The sequence below is a fragment of the Sinocyclocheilus anshuiensis genome, unplaced genomic scaffold (genome assembly GCF_001515605.1).
Source record: "Sinocyclocheilus anshuiensis isolate Anshui unplaced genomic scaffold, SAMN03320099.WGS_v1.1 scaffold211, whole genome shotgun sequence".
Lineage (NCBI taxonomy): Eukaryota > Metazoa > Chordata > Actinopteri > Cypriniformes > Cyprinidae > Sinocyclocheilus > Sinocyclocheilus anshuiensis.
The window spans coordinates 300,218-319,776 of NW_015548195.1; the positions used below are offsets into that span (position 1 = coordinate 300,218).

The window sequence follows — 19,559 nt, forward strand, 5'->3', positions numbered from 1 at the left end:
ATGACCACCCAGACCATATAAATAACAAACTCTAAATTCAAAATAATAATTTTTTTGACGAATCATTGTTTGTTTTGCGAACGTTTGCTGAAGGCGTTAAGACCCAGCAGAATCCTCTTCCGCGTCACAGCGAGAGGTTGTTTGGTCTAGCTGTATTATTATTTATTTATTAGTATTATTTTTTTTATAAATGATTGTAACCGCATTTAAAAAAAAATACTTTGACTCGAAAATTCAAATATTTTTCTATTAATCTAATAGTCTGCATTTACATTGCTTAAAGCTGCAGTCCGTAACTTTTTTTTTTGTTTAAAAAGGATCCAAAATCAATTTTTGAGCAAGTACATAACCAGCCAGTGTTCAAAACTATCGGTAACTAACGGGAAGCTTGTAATAATGTGTCCTAATATGAGTGGTACTGTAGGTTTCCCAGAGATGTTCTTACTATAGGGAGATGAGAGGGTCTGCAAGGGTACCAGATTTCAACTGGCTGAAGCAGTTCAGCACGTATTTTAGGTAGCCTATTTCAATAAGATAATTTTATTTTTATTTTGAGAACAGTGTCATATACAGTTTTTTTCCACAGGACTTTGTGAGATTATGATGGGTGGACCTCAGTCCCATAGGGGTGTGGGGTGGGGGGGGCATTTTGTAAAATGTAAAGATAAATTCATTAATCTGGTGCACTTTCAGAGTTCTAAATTAAGATCTCTAACCCATGTTCAGTGTGCAAATTGAATGAAGAAAAAGTATGTGCATTGTCCCTGAACTTAGGACTCAACCCTCTATTTGTTGTACTATCTTAGTCTACATTACATTTACACTGGTGTTTTAGAAGGCCAAACAATTAATATGAAAAAAATGAATAAAATTAAGCCAAAATTTCTTTTGGATCTGTTTTGCCTCCATTGCTGCTTAAACTGTGTAGCTAGTCAGCAAGTTAGAGCCTGATGTAAAATTAAGCTTTAAAAACATATTTTTTTCATCATTATGTTGGAAAACACTCTTATCAAAATACTTTCTGTTAAACTTTTGTATATGTTTAAGTTAAGCAATATCTCATGAAAGGTTGGTTCCTTTGTGTTTTATATAATGGTCACTGGGAGGTGCTCTAGACGTATGTTTTCCTTGATCAGTTTTCCCTGAAAGGGATAGTTCACCCTAAAATGAAAATTCTGTCATTAATTACTCACCCTCATGTCGTTCCAAACCCGTAAGACCTTCGTTCATCTTCGGAACACAAGATATGTTTGATGAAATGTGAGAGCTCTCAGACCCTGCATAGACAGCAACGCAACTGTAATGTTCCCAGGTCCAGAAGCGTAGTAAGGACATCGGTAAAACACCCCATGTGACATCAGTAGCACAACTTCAATTTTGCGAAGTTACGAGAATACTTTTTGAGCGCAAAGAAAACAAAAATAACATAATTTATTCAACAATTCTTCTCCCCCGAGTTACGTCTTCTGCCATTTTAGAGTATCACAACACATATTACGCATGCTTTCCCCTAAGCGTAAACAACGCTGATTACGTTCATGCGTGCGCTTTCTCCTTCGAACATAAACAACGCTGATTACGTCTAATACATTCTTGGGTACTCTCCAAAATGGCAGAAGATGTAACTCGGGGGAGAAGTATTGTTAAATAAATTGCTATTTTTGTTTTCTTTGCACTCAAAAAGTATTCTCGTAGCTTCGCAAAACTGAAGTTGAGCCACTGATGTCACATGGACTGTTTTACGTTTCTGGACCTGGGAACATTACAGTTGCGTTGCTGTCTATGCAGGGTCTGAGAGCTCTCACATTTCATCAAAAATATCTTAATTTGTGTTTCGAAGATGAACGAAGGTCTTACGGGTTTGGAAGGACATGAGGGTGAGTAATTAATGACAGAATTTTCGTTTTGGGGTGAACTATCCCTTGAAGAGAAATGGGGTACTCAACTCAAGCTCACTGAAGATGTGTAAACAGTCAGATAAAATAAGAATAAGAAACTAATTACAAACGACAGGATAAAAAAAAAACTACAGTAGAACAAGAAATGCTACATAAATTGTACAAAGTAATCAAATGTATAAAAAAAACAGAGATTGAGATGGCACTGCTGTTTCTGAGATCGGCAAATTTAGAGATCGCCGATCCAATCAATAGAAGCAATTATCGGCTGATAGTGATCGGTAGCTGATCAATCGGAGCACCCTTATAGAGGCGGACACAGAGTGAGCTGCAGTGGGAAATGTACATGTTCAAGTTGTCCAAAACATGAGAATGCTGTAAAATAATAAGCACTTACAAAAGCACATATAAAAAAGCATAAGCATTTGCCACATCTTGCTCTATTATACTTTGACAGATGCGTGTGCATTTTGATGGATAAACACAAACAATGATTTAAGTGTGAGATTAAATGAAAGCATAAATTTGATAACTGATTTATTTTTGATTTTGGCAGATCTGCTCCTTCAACCACACAGGACTTCACCTACAGTTCAGCTCCTCCCACAACAGTTTATGAAAGAGTTTATATGAAAGAAAGTCAAAAACATGACTGATCCAGAACCCTGCGGAATAAAACAGGAAGATACTGAACAACAAATAGGTTTGTGCATATTCTTAATTCTTCAATAAGTTTATAAAACTTCAAGCAGTTCATCAGATTCAGTGGTTGCAGTTAGAAAATTCATAAAAGCTGTGAAATAACCGTTAAAGCTGCAGATGTGAAGTTGCAAGTTACAGTGGTTCATTGTTTTGATGATTACATTGAGTTGAGGCTCAGCTGTTTATTGATGGATTGTGGTGTACTGGCACCTGTGGGGCATTAACATTGCATAAGTCACTATAGTGTTATCAAAACTTGTCCCTCCAAAAAGATAAGACCTACTGTAAAAAATTTATATGAGCCGGTATTGTCTTCAGCTGTTGTTTTGAAAACCGTTGTTTTAAAATAAATAACATCACAAAAGTTAGGCAATGTAACCCTCTACGCACACCATGGCAGTAGAATCACCATTGGCTAGTACATTGTTTAATTTTACTCGCCAGACTAACGGGTAGTTGAAAAATATGCATGGTATTGTAAAATACCATATTTGAAGAAAAAATACATATATTTATGTAGTGTGAAGTGTGATGTTTGAGAAAATATAAGGGGTCACTAAATTTCTCAATTCGTTCACTGTTTTTTTTTAACATGTTTACTGAACTGTGCCATAAATGTGTCCTGTGGTGTGACATAGCAAAAATTAACAACAAAAAAAACTCTTAATAATATACAAAAATAATATACAAAAAGTGCTATTTATTTAATATGAAATTATGAATAACATTATTTTCCCCCCATTAATTTTTGGACATTTTCAAGCCAAACTTTGACAACGAGACAAACTTTGCTGTCATTTTCAAAACTGAAAATTATACTATTTTAAGATGAGTGATGATTATATCTCCCCTAATGCAATACTCAACTGTTTTTTTAAGATATTTTGAGATAAAAAACAAATCTGTAGTTCTTTTGTGCGTCACATTATAGGACAAAAACATCAGAACAATTTTAATTAATGTAATTATTGCATTTAAGAACACTAACCATTTTTAAATGAAAGAGAAAAAAAAAAAGGAGTTAAATCTTGTAATTATTTAAAATGCTTCTTAAAGAGACCTTGTCCTCCAGTGTGACAGTACAGGTGTCACACCTGATCCAGAACCCTGTGGACATTATCTGTCACACCAAAGGATGTTTCAGCCTTTTGTGTCAATTAATGACCTTGCTATTCCTAGCTAACCTGTCATTAGCAGTTAGCTGGACACATTTGCTTAAAAAGATTGTGTAGTTTAACATACAGTATTTAATTAACAAATATAATGTAGGGATGTCACACCAAAGGACAAAACTTAACACTTTTATAGTGGTTACAAAAAAGTTAAAATATTTGAAGACAAAACCTACCATGTTAACATGGGCTTCACAGGAGGCTTGAGTAACATGACCTTGAATGGGGTACTTCAACTAATTAAAGTTGTCTGTGGAATTGTCTGATTTAAAATCGGGATATGGTGTCACACCGGAGGACATGGTTTTCAGTGACAAAATGTATCTCGTTCCTACTATATATGGATGAAAAAAAAATGATTGCCATGTACTAAAATAGACATACTATCAAAGAATATAATTTACATGTAGTGCATCAATTTTACGTGGTAAGACTGTCTTGCTCTCCCTCTCTTTGCATGTGTGAGAGAAACACTGAGCACTCTCAGCTAAGTGACGGCGAGTCGGGCACCTTCACATAGAGTTTATGGTGCGTCAAATGCGTTGTGCATCCATTGAGATGAATTAAAATAGTGCACTTTATAGATGGAGAGTGAAACTCTCAAGTGTGCAGTGTTCAAAATGAGTAAAGGCAAGTGAAATATCGGTGTTAAACTTTTTGTTAGTCTTTAACTCTAATTAAATCTAACAATTTATTAGCCAATGGCTAATGATAGACATTATTTGGTCACCTAGCATGGAAATTTATTTGCATGTGCAAATGATTTACTTAGGGTTTATGTAGAGAGTTGCAATGCTGATAATTGATAAAATTATTAGTAGATATCTTATAAAAAAAATGTAATAGTGTAAGTATAATAGTCTTTGGCTGGCTGTGCATTTCACACCTAGGCCTTCAGTGGTGTCCTACCTGAATGAATCCACCTCTTAATACCATCATTATGAGGCCACGGCTATAGAAACCGTCAATATTATACAGAAATGCAGTATAACAGGGCGTTGCATCACAGACAGGTATCTCATGTAGCGAGAATAAATGCCATTACTAAAGCAAGAAACCCAGTTAACACAATTCAACAAGTCTCCTTTCACTGCAGCCACAGATGCACCACGTACATCATCTCTAGCTGAAGCATCAGTATTAACCTAATAAAATGACAAAAACATAGTCCACCCCGACGTTCTTACAAACATTTATTAACTCAAACGTATTTATACTTTGCAACATAACAATAAATAACATTGGTATAAAACAAATAAGGCGATTCCATGTGTTTTAAAGTTGACCTAACAATTTAAGGTACTCGTACATCTTTTCGTCTTCACGAAAAGCCAGTTAGCACAGCTTGACTTAGAAATTGAGCGCCTCTTAGGTATTCTTACGGAAACTTAAACATAGCTTTATATCTTGCAAATAACATCAGAATAAAACGTATAAAGCGATAAAAAGGTAAAAAATGAACATTAACCTACCGTACTCTAGTGGGCTTTCATCTTCACAGAGCTGTTGACGAGGAGGTGTGTGGTCGTTCTTTGCAATCATTTAGTACAACTGTATTTAGATTTACAGTAAGCTAATATGAACAGTAGGCAAAGATGAATGTCATAAAACTGACATTTCCCATGAAAGCCAACCCAACCATTCAATTATAAATCATTATTATAAGCTTACCATTTTACTCTTTTTAAATATATATATATATATATATATATATATATACTCGGACAATAATTGATTGATTTTTATTCATTTTAAACCAAAAAAACTCTGTACTGTAACTGTAGTAGGGCTACATGATATTGGAAAAAACTCACATTGCGATATTTTATTTTTCTGCGATTTATATATTGCGATTATGAAAAATAATCTGGTCTACACCAGACGTGAGCGTGACGCTACAAAATACAATAGAACCCATTATAATCAGTGATGCTGTCTATCTACACTGGATGTGGCGCAACATGACAAATCCCCGACAGTAAACTGATGCCGCGTTCTCTTTATGACGTACTGACACAAAGTTCAAATGATTGGCAACGGTCGCTTTGTCACGTCCAGTGTAGACAGACTTTGTGGCCGTTCACATGTCGCACATAAAAACGTGTGGGGAAAACGCCAGTCGTGCCGTGTTCTCCTCCTTTCCAAAGTGCTCAGGAGCTTGTGCTTTCTTTAAATGCCGTTGCTAAGCAACCGTGACCTGCGCTCTCCACGACGAAGTGGAAGTTTCAACCGGATAAATGGATTAGCGCTGAAAATCGCGTGCAGTAGCTCTGCTACTAAATGTATTTAAAATGGGTATCTCTGTACAGCTGTCGTGTCCGGTGTAGACATCGTGTCTGTGTGTGAGCAAAGAAAACAATCAGTATATGTATGTATGTATGTATATATATATATATATATATATATAACGATCAGTAGCCTATACCAAACATCGCACGTCCTGCGATGTGACTGTGATCGGGATGTAAATTTTCGATCATTTCCATGATCGATCGTCGTTTAAATCGGCACGATCGAACAGCTGAAACAAAAAAACACAAAAATAAAAAACAAAATTTTTGGAGTAAGATACAATCCACAAAAGTGTTTACTTTTATTTTTGCACACTCGCAATAAAAACAGAAGATTTGTGCAAACACAATGCGCGTTGTCATCCTTTCCTTTCCGGCATTTAAAATAAAATTATCCCAAACGTAACTGTGGAGCGTGTGACTGTGCTGCGCAGTCAGTGAACCGCTTCCATCGGCTCGGAAAATGTCAGATTTTGAGGTTTTGCGATGTGGTAGGCCTATTTGTTTTTAATAATCCGGCATTTACGGTGCATTAGATCGTGACAGTGCGTGCGTGCGTGCGTGCATACGAGGACGGAGCGAGCGCGGGTTGGTTAGATGTATTTGGAGGTTATTGCTCACGTCTCATTTGGCACAAATCCAAATGTTTCCATATTCGCAAGGTATTTGAATGTTAAACTATTATTTAAATGTAAACTGGGCTTGTACTTTACACGCATTCGCATAGACGGAAAAGATCATCCTCTTCACATGAGCAAAAACGTCCTTGGCATAACAGCAGAGTGGACCGGTAGGCCTATACTACGGTCTATTTAAACTGACCAGTGTAACCTTTTATGTTTGGTTGACTGTGCCCTAGGCTAGTTAGGTCCTGCAGAAACTTGTGAACGATGTTCTTAGTTGTGGCATCACCGTTTAGTGACATCGTTGAATGCTCTGGGAAAACGTATTGTCAAGTGTCGGTCACAGCGCATCCAGCAATTATTTATTTACAAATTATAAGCTCCGATTATGACAAGTGTGGTATAAAAGCTCTGTTTATTAGAGGAATAACTGGCTAGCTGGAAAATGTTACATCGCAACCATGCTTTTGGATGCCGTTCGAGCCCATATAGCCTACATTTACGTGGCTTTGTTCAGGTTTGCCGGTTGGTCATGAATTTCCACAAATTCAATAATATTTAAGCATTGTTTCTGTTCCTAAATCCTCACCGTCTAACCCTCTAATTTCACAGGTTTATTTTATTGTCATTCACTTTTCTCTTCATCTCTTACGGTGATAAACATGCGGGAAGGGAAATTAAAGATTTCATGGCCATGAATTAAGAATCCGTTCGATTTATTAATTTGTTCCCTCATTTTAGTTAAATCATGGGTTAAGGAACAAAATTAATGAAACATGGACAGTGGCCACAAATTAATAAGTCGTAGGAACGAATTAACAAGTTGTAGGAATGATTCAATGAATAGCCTATAGCCTATCTGTCCTGTGTCCCCAGCCCTGCAAGGCACGATATGAAACAATTTCTATTGCTTTCCATGTTGAAGAACTTTGTGTTGTTTCTATTTTAATGTACTTTTAAAGTTTAAATCACATTAAAAGCTTAATTTGTAAATTATGAATGAATGATGATGCGTTTATACAGTATACCGTCACTCACAGCCGCTCGCACGTGTTTTGCGCATGAGCCGCACGCAGCCCAAAATTAAACGGCTTAATCTTACCATTGATAGCTTTAATCGATTGTATCTCTTATCGACAATTAATCGATCATCGATTAATCGTTGACATCCCTAGACTGTGACTATCGCGGATGCGCACATCGCGGTATCGATGCTGAAACGGTATATCGTGTAGCCCTATACTGTAGCTTGAAAGCAAATAATATCTGGCTAAATAGACGGGATCCTCATGGCGCCCCAAGCTGTCATTTACTCCGCAGCACACCAGGCCAGTATCTGCACCTGCTCAGCCACAGCCTAACACTTCATGCCGGCTCAGAAGTCATGCCCCTCGCTTTGGGGCATGATTTACACTTTGGTGTACACTTACACAATGATGCCCACGTCCTCCGAGCCGAAGTCCAAACCCTGCTAGCAAAGGGTACTGTGGAGAGAGCCCCCATGGGCCACACCAAGTTGAGCTTTTACAGTCGCTACTTCATTCCAAAGAAGGATGGCAGCCTCAGGCCCATCCTCGATTTGAGACATCTGAACTGCACCCTGATAAAGCAGCCGTTCAGAATGTTATCCTTGAAGCAAATCCTCTTGCGAATCCTCCCAGGGGATTGGTTTTATTGGTGGATCTGAAAGATGCATAAATTCATATTCAAATAGCCCTCATCACAGACCATTCTTGAGATTCGCGTTCGAGAGGGTGGCTTACCATATACAGTCTTACAGTTTGTTCCATCCTGGAGTTTGTCCATGGTACTTAAGGCTCTGTGAGGCCCTCCTTTTGAGCTGCTCAAAACGACTAACCTTCGGTCTCTCTTGCTAAAGACTGCCCTCCTGCTGGCTTTGGCTTTGGTCAAGTGAGTGAGCAACTTGCAGACTCCTTCAGTGGACACTGTCAGTCCTGCCTCGAGTTTGGCCCTAATGACAGTAAAGTTGTTCTTAGTCTGAAAATAGGTTATGCGCCTAAGGTGCTTTCAATCCCTTTCAGGGCACAAGTTACAACTCTCTCTGCTCTTCCTCCCTTCCTTAGTAACTAACGCAATGCTCATTCCTGTTATCTCAGGGAACCAGGATTACATTAGTAACCAGTATAGTTTTTTTTACTTGTTGTTTTCAACAAATGAAAGGTGGTTTGAGAAACATTCATACATTGCAAACATCTGGATGTCAGAATAAATATCTGAAGGGTTTAATTTTTATATATATTTTTTTTAATTTTGAAAATGTTACAACCCTTACTTGTAAAATGTAGTTAATCAAACATTTATTAATTATCACTTCAAAACCTGTGCCTGTAATTTTTTAAAATAATAATTGGATAATAAATGTACCCAATTCAAATGAATGCATCAAAATGTTTATACTTTCCACTGTTATCTCAGGTTTCAAATGTCCTTTTCCTTTCACTATTTTTTTTTTAAGATTTACTGATTAAAAAAAAAAAAAACTTTTTAACTTATTTGTTTTTACTTTAATTTTAGACCTGATAGAAGATAACAAGGAGATTGAAGAAGGGGAGAACCATCATGTCAAAACTGAAGAAACATCCTGCAGTTCCTTATTGAAAAGAAGAGACAATATATGTTTCACTTGGCCTCAGTGTGGAAAGAGTCTCTCATGCAAGCAAAATCTTGATATTCGCATAAAATGTCATCTTGAAGGGAAGCTGTACGCATGTGATCAGTGTGAAAAGACTTTCACAATAAAAGGAAACCTTGCGAAACACATGAATATCCACACTGGAGAGAAGCCATACACATGTGGTCAATGTGGGAAGAGCTTCAGACTAAAAGTAATCCTTAAAAAACACATAAATGTCCACGCTGGGGAGAAGCCGTACACATGTAGTCAATGTGGGAAGAGCTTCAGACTAAAAGCAACCCTTAAACAGCACATGAAAATCCACACTGGAGAGAAGCCGTACACATGTGGTCAATGTGGGAAGAGCTTCAGACTAAAAGCTACCCTTAATGAACACACGAGGATCCACACTGGAGAGAAGCCGTACACATGTGATCAGTGTGGGAAGAGTTTCTCACAAAAAGAATACCGTAAGAGACACATTAATATTCATACTAGAGAGAAACCATTCACTTGTGATCAGTGCGGGAAGAGTTTCACACACTCATCACACCTTAAGATACACATGAACATCCACACTGGAGAGAAACCATTCACTTGTGATCGGTGTGGGAAGAGTTTCATACAATCATCAAACCTTAAGACGCACATGAGCATCCACACTGGAGAGAAACCACACACATGTGATCAGTGCGGCAAAACATTTTTGAGAGCTTCATACCTGAAGAATCACCTCACACCTAAAAACCCACACTGGAGAGAAACCGTATACATGTAATCAGTGTGGTAAGAGTTTCACACAAAAAGGAGCCCTTAATGTACACATGAGGATCCACACTGGAGAGAAGCCGCACACATGCAATCAGTGTGGGAAGAGTTTCAGACTTAAGCAACCCCTTAATGAACACATGAGGATCCACACTGGAGAGAAGCCGTACACATGTAATCAGTGTGGAAAGAGTTTCAGAAAATTAGGTGGTTTTAAAAAACATCTGCTTACTCATTCTAGAGAAAGACTAGATAACTGTGACCAAAGCAGTAAAACATTTTTTAGGGCAGATATCCTGAAGGACCACCTTAAAGTTCATGCAAAGGAGAAGCCTTATGTATGTTATTTATGTGGAAAGAAGTTTAGTCAGATGGTTGCATTAAAGATACATCAGAAAAGACACAGCGGTGTGAAGGATCATGCTTGCTCTGAGTGTGGGAAGACTTTTTTTACATATGGTGCACTGAAAGTGCACAAGACCGTTCACACTACAGAAACACCTTACAAGTGTTCACACTGTGACAAGAGATTCAAACGGTTAACATATCTGCAAATACATGAGAGGATCCACACTGGAGAGAAGCCTTATGCATGTGATCAATGTGGGAAGAGCTTCAGACTAAAAGAAATGCTTAATCAACACATGAATATCCACAATGGAGAGAGGCCGCACACATGTGATCACTGTGGGAAGAATTTTGCACAAAAAGGAAACCTTAACAAACACATGAAAATCCACACTGGAGAGAAGCTACACACATGTGATCAGTGTGGGAAGGGTTTCTTAGAAAAAGCAAACCTTAAAGAACACATGAATATCCACACTGGAGAGAGGCCACACACATGTGATCAGTGTGGCAGGAGTTTCACACATAAAGGAAACCTTATCAAACACATGAAAAGGCACACTGGGAAGAAGCCACACACATGTGATCAGTGTGGGAGGAGTTTTGCAGAAAGGGCAACCCTTAATGAACACATGAGGATCCACACTGGAGAGAAGCCATACACATGTGATCAGTGTGGGAAGAGTTTCACACAAAGAGGAACCCTTTATGAACACATAAAAACCCACAGTGGAGAGAAGCCATTTACCTGTGATCAGTGTGGGAAGAGTTTCAAACGAAAAGAAAGCCTTAATGATCACATGAAAATCCACACTGGAGAGAAGCCGTATACATGTGATAAATGTGGGAGAAGCTTCACACGAAGAGGAACCCTTTATCAACACAAGAAAACCCACACTGGAATGAAGCCGTACACATGTGAACAATGTGGGAAGAGTTTCAAGAATTCAAGGTTTTTTAAAGTACATCTGTGTACTCATTCTAGAGAAAGACAATATAACTCTGACCAATGCAGTATAAGAAATTCCAGGGCAGATTTCCTGAAGGACCACCTGAAAGTTCATACAAAGGAGAAGCCTCATGTGTGTTCCTTGTGTGGAAAGAGTTTTAGTCAGAAGGTTGCATTAAAAATACACCAGAAAAGACACAGCGGCGTGAAGGATTATGCTTGCTCTGAGTGTGGGAAGACTTTTTTTACAGATGGTGACCTGAAACTGCACAAGACAGTTCACACTACAGAAACTCCTTACAAGTGTTCACACTGTGACAAGAGATTCAAACGGTCAGAATATCTGAAAATACATGAGAGGATCCACACTGGAGAGAAGCCACATGCATGTGATCATTGTGGGAAGAGCTTCAGACTAAAAGGGACCCTTAACGATCACGTGAAAATCCACACCGGAGAGAAGCCGCACACATGTGCTCAGTGTGGGAAGAGTTTTACACAAAAAGGAAACCTTAACAAACACGTGAAAATCCACACTGGAGAAAAGCCGTACTCATGTGATCAGTGCGGAAAGAGTTTCAGAATATCAAGTGTTTTTAAAGTTCATCTGCGTACTCATTCTAGAAAAAGACAATATAACTGTGACCATTGTGGTAAACGTTTTTTTACGGCAAGTGCCCTGAAGAAGCACCTGAAAATTCATACAAAGGAAAAGCCTCATGCGTGTTCTTTGTGTGGAAAGTGTTTTAGCCAATTTGCTGCTTTAAAATATCACCAGAAAAGACACAGCGGTGTGAAGGATCATGCTTGCTCTGAGTGTGGGAAGACTTTTTTTACAGATGGTAACCTGAAACTGCACAAGACAGTTCACACTACAGAAACTCCTTACAAGTGTTCACACTGTGACAAGAGATTCAAACGGTCAACACATCTACAAATACATGAGAGGATCCACATTGGAGAGAAGCCGTATCACTGCCATTCATGTGGGAAGAGATTTACTCAGTTATCTTCTCTAATCTGTCATAAATTACATGTCTGCATGTCCGAAATTACAGTAAGTAGTTCAAGTTCTGATCCTGTACTTCCAGGTGTGATAGGTGCTAGGTAGGGCTGCATCAAGAAATTATTTTGATAATCGATTAATCAGAAGTTATTAAAATGATTAATCAACTGATCGTTGATTATTTCAGAGATTTATCAGTTGCTTTTATTGATTTATTCGGCTTTTGGAGTTTGTTGAAATGTTTAGTTATACCCATTCTAACTAATAAATAAAACAAGGAAATCTGCAGTTTTTGAAAGTGTCTTTTTAAGAAACTGAGTAAACTGAATTATTATCCTCTTCAGGTTTTCTGTCCTCCTTCGAAGTCATCAATACACCAACTTTGCTTAGAACTGAAACAGAAAAACAAAAGGGCATTTCACAACACTTGGGAGGCTAAAATATTCATCTACAAACTATCATTACTTAGATCCCCTTATGAGCGCTGTGGCCGGCAATCTTGATAACACTGAGTCTTGCGGGCTTGAGAGCGTATGCTGGCAGCTCACGCTGACATCAGCAGAGGATCCTCCACACTAGATACTAGTCTTGTCCACCCCGAGACCGATCCAGCGGCAGCCATTACGGCTGATGACTCAGGTGTGGTGGCCATGATGGCTGGAGTTCGTGCTGGACCAAGGTCTGCGGGGGAAAGTTTAGGGGATTGTTCCTCCTCTACCTGTACTGTGAAAGGAGACCACACAGCTTTAGGGCCAAGTCCACATATTGATTTATGGTCCACCTGGGATCACCCCTGGCATCAGTTGGCCGAGAGGTGAGAATATGCAGAGAAAACTTTTCTACATATTTTTTCAATGGGGTGGCCTTCTTGAAAAATTAAACAGGGAGTGCTTAGGCAGTACCAATTACCCCCTACTAGATCCATTGTGGGTCGGTCATTCTGTAACAAGTATTGGAGAAAGCAAGCTGAGGCGAGGATCTAAATGCAGGGGCACTTTAAAGGGTTAGTTCACCCAAAAATTAAAAGTCTGTCATTAATTACTCACCCTCATGTCGTTTCAAACACGTAAGACCTGCGTTCATCTTCGGAACACAAATTAAGATATTTTTGATGGAATCTGAGAGCTGTCTGACCCTGCATAGACAGCAACGCAACTGAAATGTTCCCAAGTCCAGAAACGTAGCAAGGAGATCTGTAAAATAATCCACGTGACATCAGGGGTTCATCCGCCATTATACGAAGCTACGAGAATACCTTTTGTGAGCAAAAAAACCCCCAAAAAAACAACTTTATTCAACAGTTCGTCACCTCCGCATCACCCTGGTGCCATTTTGGAGAGTATCTGCTGGATGTAAACAATGTATGCTGTTCTGTGTCAGCTGCGTCACACGGATACGCTGTTTCCATTCAGATCAAATCACAACAACGTAGGAAACAGATCTGGCGTGACTAGTTTCCTAGTCCAGTCCTTCAGAGGCTTGTAGAATAGAGTCTTCAACATTAAATGCTAGAATGAGATGGGCTAGTAAGTGCACATGGCTGCATCACACATGTTTTGGAAAAATATATTGTATTACAAATCTTTATATTATTTGGTAGGGCCGGAATAATAAATCGATGCGTCACGATTTGTGGATCGATTCTGAGATTTTCCAAATGCATCACAGTCATCTCCCAGTGCTGAGCAGATGGAAAAGAGTCGGATGGGACTCGGGCAGAAATCATGTTCTCGAGAGTGGCTGAGCTTTTATTATGCCGCAGTCAACCACTTTTGCTTCTTCCGGTCAAGCATATGAGGGTAATACTAGATACATTTGAGTGTGTTGAAAGTTCTGTTATAAAGAAAACCCCTACAAGTGTTCACACTGTGACAAGAGTTTCAGTGAGTCTGAACATCTGAAAACACACGAGAGGGTCCACACTGGAGAGAAGCCTTTCACGTGTGATCAGTGAGGGAAGAGTTTTGCCCAAAAAGGACACCTTAAAGGATTAGTTCACTTCCAGAATGAAAATTCTGTCATCATTTACTCACCCTCCACCTGTTCCAAACCTGTACGAGTTTCTTTCTTCTGTTGAACACAAAAGAAGATATTCTGAAAAATGTTGGTATCCGAACAGTTGATGAGCACCATTAACTTTTATAGTAGGAAAAAAAATTCTATAGAAGTCAACCCTAAAGATGCACCTGAAAGTTCATACTAAGGAAAAGCCTCACGTTCTTTGTGTGGAAAGAGGTTTTTTTTTTTTTTTTTTAAGTTGTCGGTTTGAACTTTGTTCTTTTATTCTGCCGTTCTCAACATACAAGACTAACTGCAACACATTCAGGCTGCACATCAACCTTGTATCCTCAAATAATAGGCATGTTTTATTGAGTAAAGCCACAGCGCGTTTTACTTTGACTCAGAATCTAAGCAGGTACATTGTGTCAGTGCTTGAAGTGGCTGGTGTTTATTCAGTGCTTAAAAAAATCAATAAATAAATGTACACATCATTAACACATCATGCATCAAATCACTGGAAATGACCTGTTAGTATAGCATTTCAAATGGGCAACAAACTGAAAATTAGCAGTAAATTCATTACATTTCATTGTATTTGACTGACTCTCATTCACCCTTATTTAATTACTGTTGCTGTGAATATTAAAGTGGCCATATCGTGCATCTGCAGGTATTCATTCATTCATTCATTCATTCAAAATGTACTAGGTTTTATATTTTGTCTGTGGCTCCCTCTGGTGGTGTCTATAATATAATCTCAGTATTAGACAGTATTCGTATTATATGCTTTAATAATGATTGCTGAGCATCTCAAGTGCAGGAAGTCTAAAGTAAAACCAAGATAAAACAATATCATCTAAGATTTTTTTTTTTTTTTACATTTTCGATTTTCAAAGTTTATTTTAAAAAGGTTTAGTGCTTCGTCTCACAGTGACGATGACGTCGTCGCGCGCTGAGTAAATTGTTGTACGTCGTGTATTTACACAACTGTAGCATATTTTTTGTTTCATAATTAAAATAACAGCATATACTTGAAGAATTACCGCGATATGCTTAATATTGAGCCTGTGAGGAGCCACGCGGGACCATTTAAATCCACCACAAGAGGTACGTAAATGTAATGTAGGTCGTTAGACACTGGAAATATGAAAATATTGCTGTCCTGCTGTTCAGGTTTAACGAAAATGTTATGATCGTTGCTAGTTTCTGTCAAACAAAACAGTGCCAAGTTATTGATCTAGTTCCTTTATTGCTATGAATATAGTCGATCAATTATATTTAGATTCATATGAGCATATTATACTACTATATGTGGGTATTCACCTGCTGTGCTGTAAAGATGCGAATCGTGTATTTGTTTTAATGTATTATTATGCTGAGAATTAACATTATTACAGAGCAGTTTTATAGTCTTTTTAGCATATATCCTGAATATCTCAAGAATCAAGTGAGATTTCCACTGATAATCCTGTTGAACTCAGCTGGAGTGTTATTTGTTGCTTACAAATCTGTATATTTATTTTTAAGCTTGTTTAATCTTTTTTTTTTTTATTCTTGCATTATAGTTGTATTATCCACCCAACATTTCACCCAAGTGAAGCTTCTCCCACAGCGATTCATCAATAATTGCTGGAATATTCCCATCAGCCTACAAGTGAAAAGAGTTTATGAACTTATATCATCCAGCAGTTTAGAGCTAACATCATGCAAACATTATAGCCTCATATTATAACCTCCTAAAGCACAAACGCGTGATATTTTTTCAGATTTGTCTGTAATTGTTCAGATACTAGAAGCATGAGTCCTTGAACATACAAAAATCACTTTGAACAGCAAAAAAAACTGCTTTTGAACTTAAATGTAGCTACCAATTATCCCATGGGCCTCTCTCCATCAAAGAGTGAATAAAATGCATAACTCTTCATATATTTGTGGTCATATCACCAATTTTGTTTAAGGTTGCCTAAAAACAAGGGGTGGCGCAACTTCCCCACAAGCTCAAATCACCACGATCTCCTCTATACCCAAATACAAAACTTAATGTATGCAAATAATTATGGCTGAAAAGTTTAAGCATCTAGGGAATACACAGTCATGCATATACATTTCTATACAGGCTCGTCATGCTTGTCATGTGACACACAGCAGTAGTTATGTTTTATTTAATTTTTTCGTTTTTATTCGAAATGTTCCCAGACATGTTAACTATATCATGAAATATCTCGATTCTCAAATATGTGTAAGAAAATGCATTTTGCACCTTTATAGATCATGTTAGCTGATCTAGAACGGGCAACGAGCAAAGTAGCCTAATGTTAATGTAATCTAACTATGCCTAAAACCCATCTTTTTATTTAAGTACAGGTATGGGTGTCATAAAATATTTTTAAAACAACTGACTTTGCATTTAATGTGAATTTAATTAAAACATTGTAAGGTACTAATTATAACCCTTTAATTTTACAGAAAGACAGCAAAGAACATTTATACTATCAAAGAACATTATCATTGACTTCAGTCTAGCTAAGCACTCTAAAAAACTCCTGTTATAAATACTGAAGCCAGAGATGCAAAGGTGCAAACTTGCTAGCCCTAAGCAATTTCATTTTCTTAAAAATGTTTGTGTTTATGCAGAGCCTACCCCGAGGCATAAGCGAACTAAGCGTCTGCTTAGGGCCCCCGTGGCCACCAGGGGCCCCCCAAGAGTACATAAAATGACAGCTTGATTTTTTTTGTATTTTTATTATTATTAACTTTACTCACCATAGAGAGTAACACTGAATTTTTGTATGAAGTCACCTTCACCTACAGCTGTGGCTACTGGGCATGCGCACATCAATATAGCGTAATTTTTGTCACACTGAACAACAATAATTACTGTATTTGTATTATTGTAAGGAGTAGGTTTAGGATTGTGGTGGGTGTAGACGTTAATAAAACACAATCTAATAGGTAGAAAATGTAAATGGTTAACTTCTGTCCGTAGCTGTACCCCTTCTAGCCACAACCAACTTCATTACATCCGTTTCAACACCAAACACACCTGAAGAACATATAAATGTTTTCCAGACACAAAATTGCTATTTATAGCCGAGTCAAGTCACCTTTATTTGTATAGCGCTTTATACAATACCGATTGTGTCAAAGCAGCTTCACAGTGTCAAACAGAAAAATAGTTTGTCAATAATGCAAGAAGACAATAAGAAAGAGTCGTTTTTGCAGCTAAAGTCAGTTCATTGATGATTCAGTGATGTTCTCTTTCAATAGTGTCTGTGCAATCAGTCAAGCGTCCCCAACTAAGCAAGCCAAAGGCGACAGAGATGATCAATTAAACCAATTCGGTTCTGTCAGCACTCAACATGTACTGATAAAAAGTGCACAAACTACAAAAGTAATTTTCTATTTACTTGCACAGGCCACACAGAAACAGAGCACTCAGATGAGAGAAAGCCATTCCGAAAGACACTTTACTCAACTTCAACAAAAAAAAATATGTTATTAAAGGACATTTAAGCTGAGATGATCTTTCACAACCTGATGTTCTCATTATGAGGTTTATACGTGGTTGCGAAAACAAACCACACATTATTACACAGACACACTCTCCAGGTTGAACTACATGCGCTAAAATCAGAACGCATTGCATAGACAAGTGTTTTACTGTTGCTGTATTGGTTGATCTCTTCAGTTCAGTTCTTCAGTTCAACAGCAAATGAGGAAACAATCAGGAAATCAGCATCAGTTCCTCACTGATAAGTTGGATAATTTCCCATGTGATCACTAGGTGGCGAAGTTATTTCAAGTCCTTACAAGTTATAAACTGTAATTAAGAGTTGAGACTTTTTCCATATGATTTTCTAATTTGCTTTATATATTGCTTTTAACTTTCAGCAAAAAGTCAGTTGATTTGCAAAATGTAAAGTTCCCTTTAAGAGACGACCAATCGGATCACAGCTTAAAACTCATTGCATTGGTGTCAACAGACTCAAGCTAACTACATTTTTATTACTTCTGATATCTACAAGAATTTATATATGTATTCTTTTAATTATGGTATTTATTTGTTTTTATGCATTGATTTGTTTGTTTGTTTAAAAAAATTGTTATTCAAAAATGAAGATGAAAATTAAGAGTGAGATGCACATATTAGATTGATGTACAAACAAAACACAGAAGACAAGGCAGTTTATTTATGTAGCCCCATTTCATCACCAGGGAATCTCCTCGTACAGGAATTTACCAATAAGTGCTGGAATCAACCTACAAGTGAAGAAGATGGAGTTGAACCGTGAGAACAGGAGTGATCCAGAACCCTGCAGAATGGCATACAGGTTACTTTCCATGAATCTTTTGTGTCTTTAACAAGAGGTCAGTGAGAAACATATATTCAGAAACATCGGGACGTTAGACTAAATCTGAGCTGTTTTATTTTACTTTTTTTTTTTTTATCTGGTTCAAATTTTTAGTAAAACAGTTGCAAAAACTTGAAATATATCTTACAATCCTGACTCGTGTATATGATTTTGTTGCAAGTTATTTGTAAGTGGTGCAATTTTACCATAAATTAAGCCAAATTTACAACTATTAGCTTGAATTTCTATTCAATTATAGAAGTTATTCATAGTTACATAAGTTGTTTTTAATACAGTCACTTTGGTAAGAGGTCTGATGAATGCAGGTACTATTTTCTTATCTTCCCACCATACTGTAGAAAGGGTAAAAATAATCTCACTTCTAATGTTAATGCTAATTCTGATCAATTGTTTTCTGGGAGTTATGGAACTGTAAAATTTTTAATGTTATTTTTGTTTGGTTATTTTTCTTGTATTTTATTGAATTATTATATATGTGCAGTGTTTGACATTGCTGCTGACTGTGTAGTTTGTATTGTGGCAGTGTTTTGTTTTCTCTTGCTTTCTCTCTTCTCCTCCATGCAAAGCTTAATGGAGATCAACTGACTCTAGTTGCCATCAACTACTGGCTTTCTCTGTTTGGCTGCTGGGGGAAGAATTTCTGGATAAAGCTGGAAACTCAGTGAAGAGGCCTCCTTTTTTTTTTTTTTTTTTGCAGTCGTCTGAGACTGATTTGTTCTGTCCCAGACATTAGCAAGTGTGCTAATATTGCCTGTTTGCCTTCTTGTTGTTAGTCTGTGACTTGTTACTTATG

The 19,559-nt window shown here is 37.6% G+C and overlaps 1 pseudogene; it reads left to right on the forward strand.

The window, feature by feature from the left end:
* LOC107653163 (zinc finger protein 721-like) overlaps positions 1 to 13,210 on the forward strand; it is a 36,440-nt pseudogene extending 23,230 nt beyond the window's left edge.
* Positions 13,211 to 19,559: the final 6,349 nt, after the last annotated feature.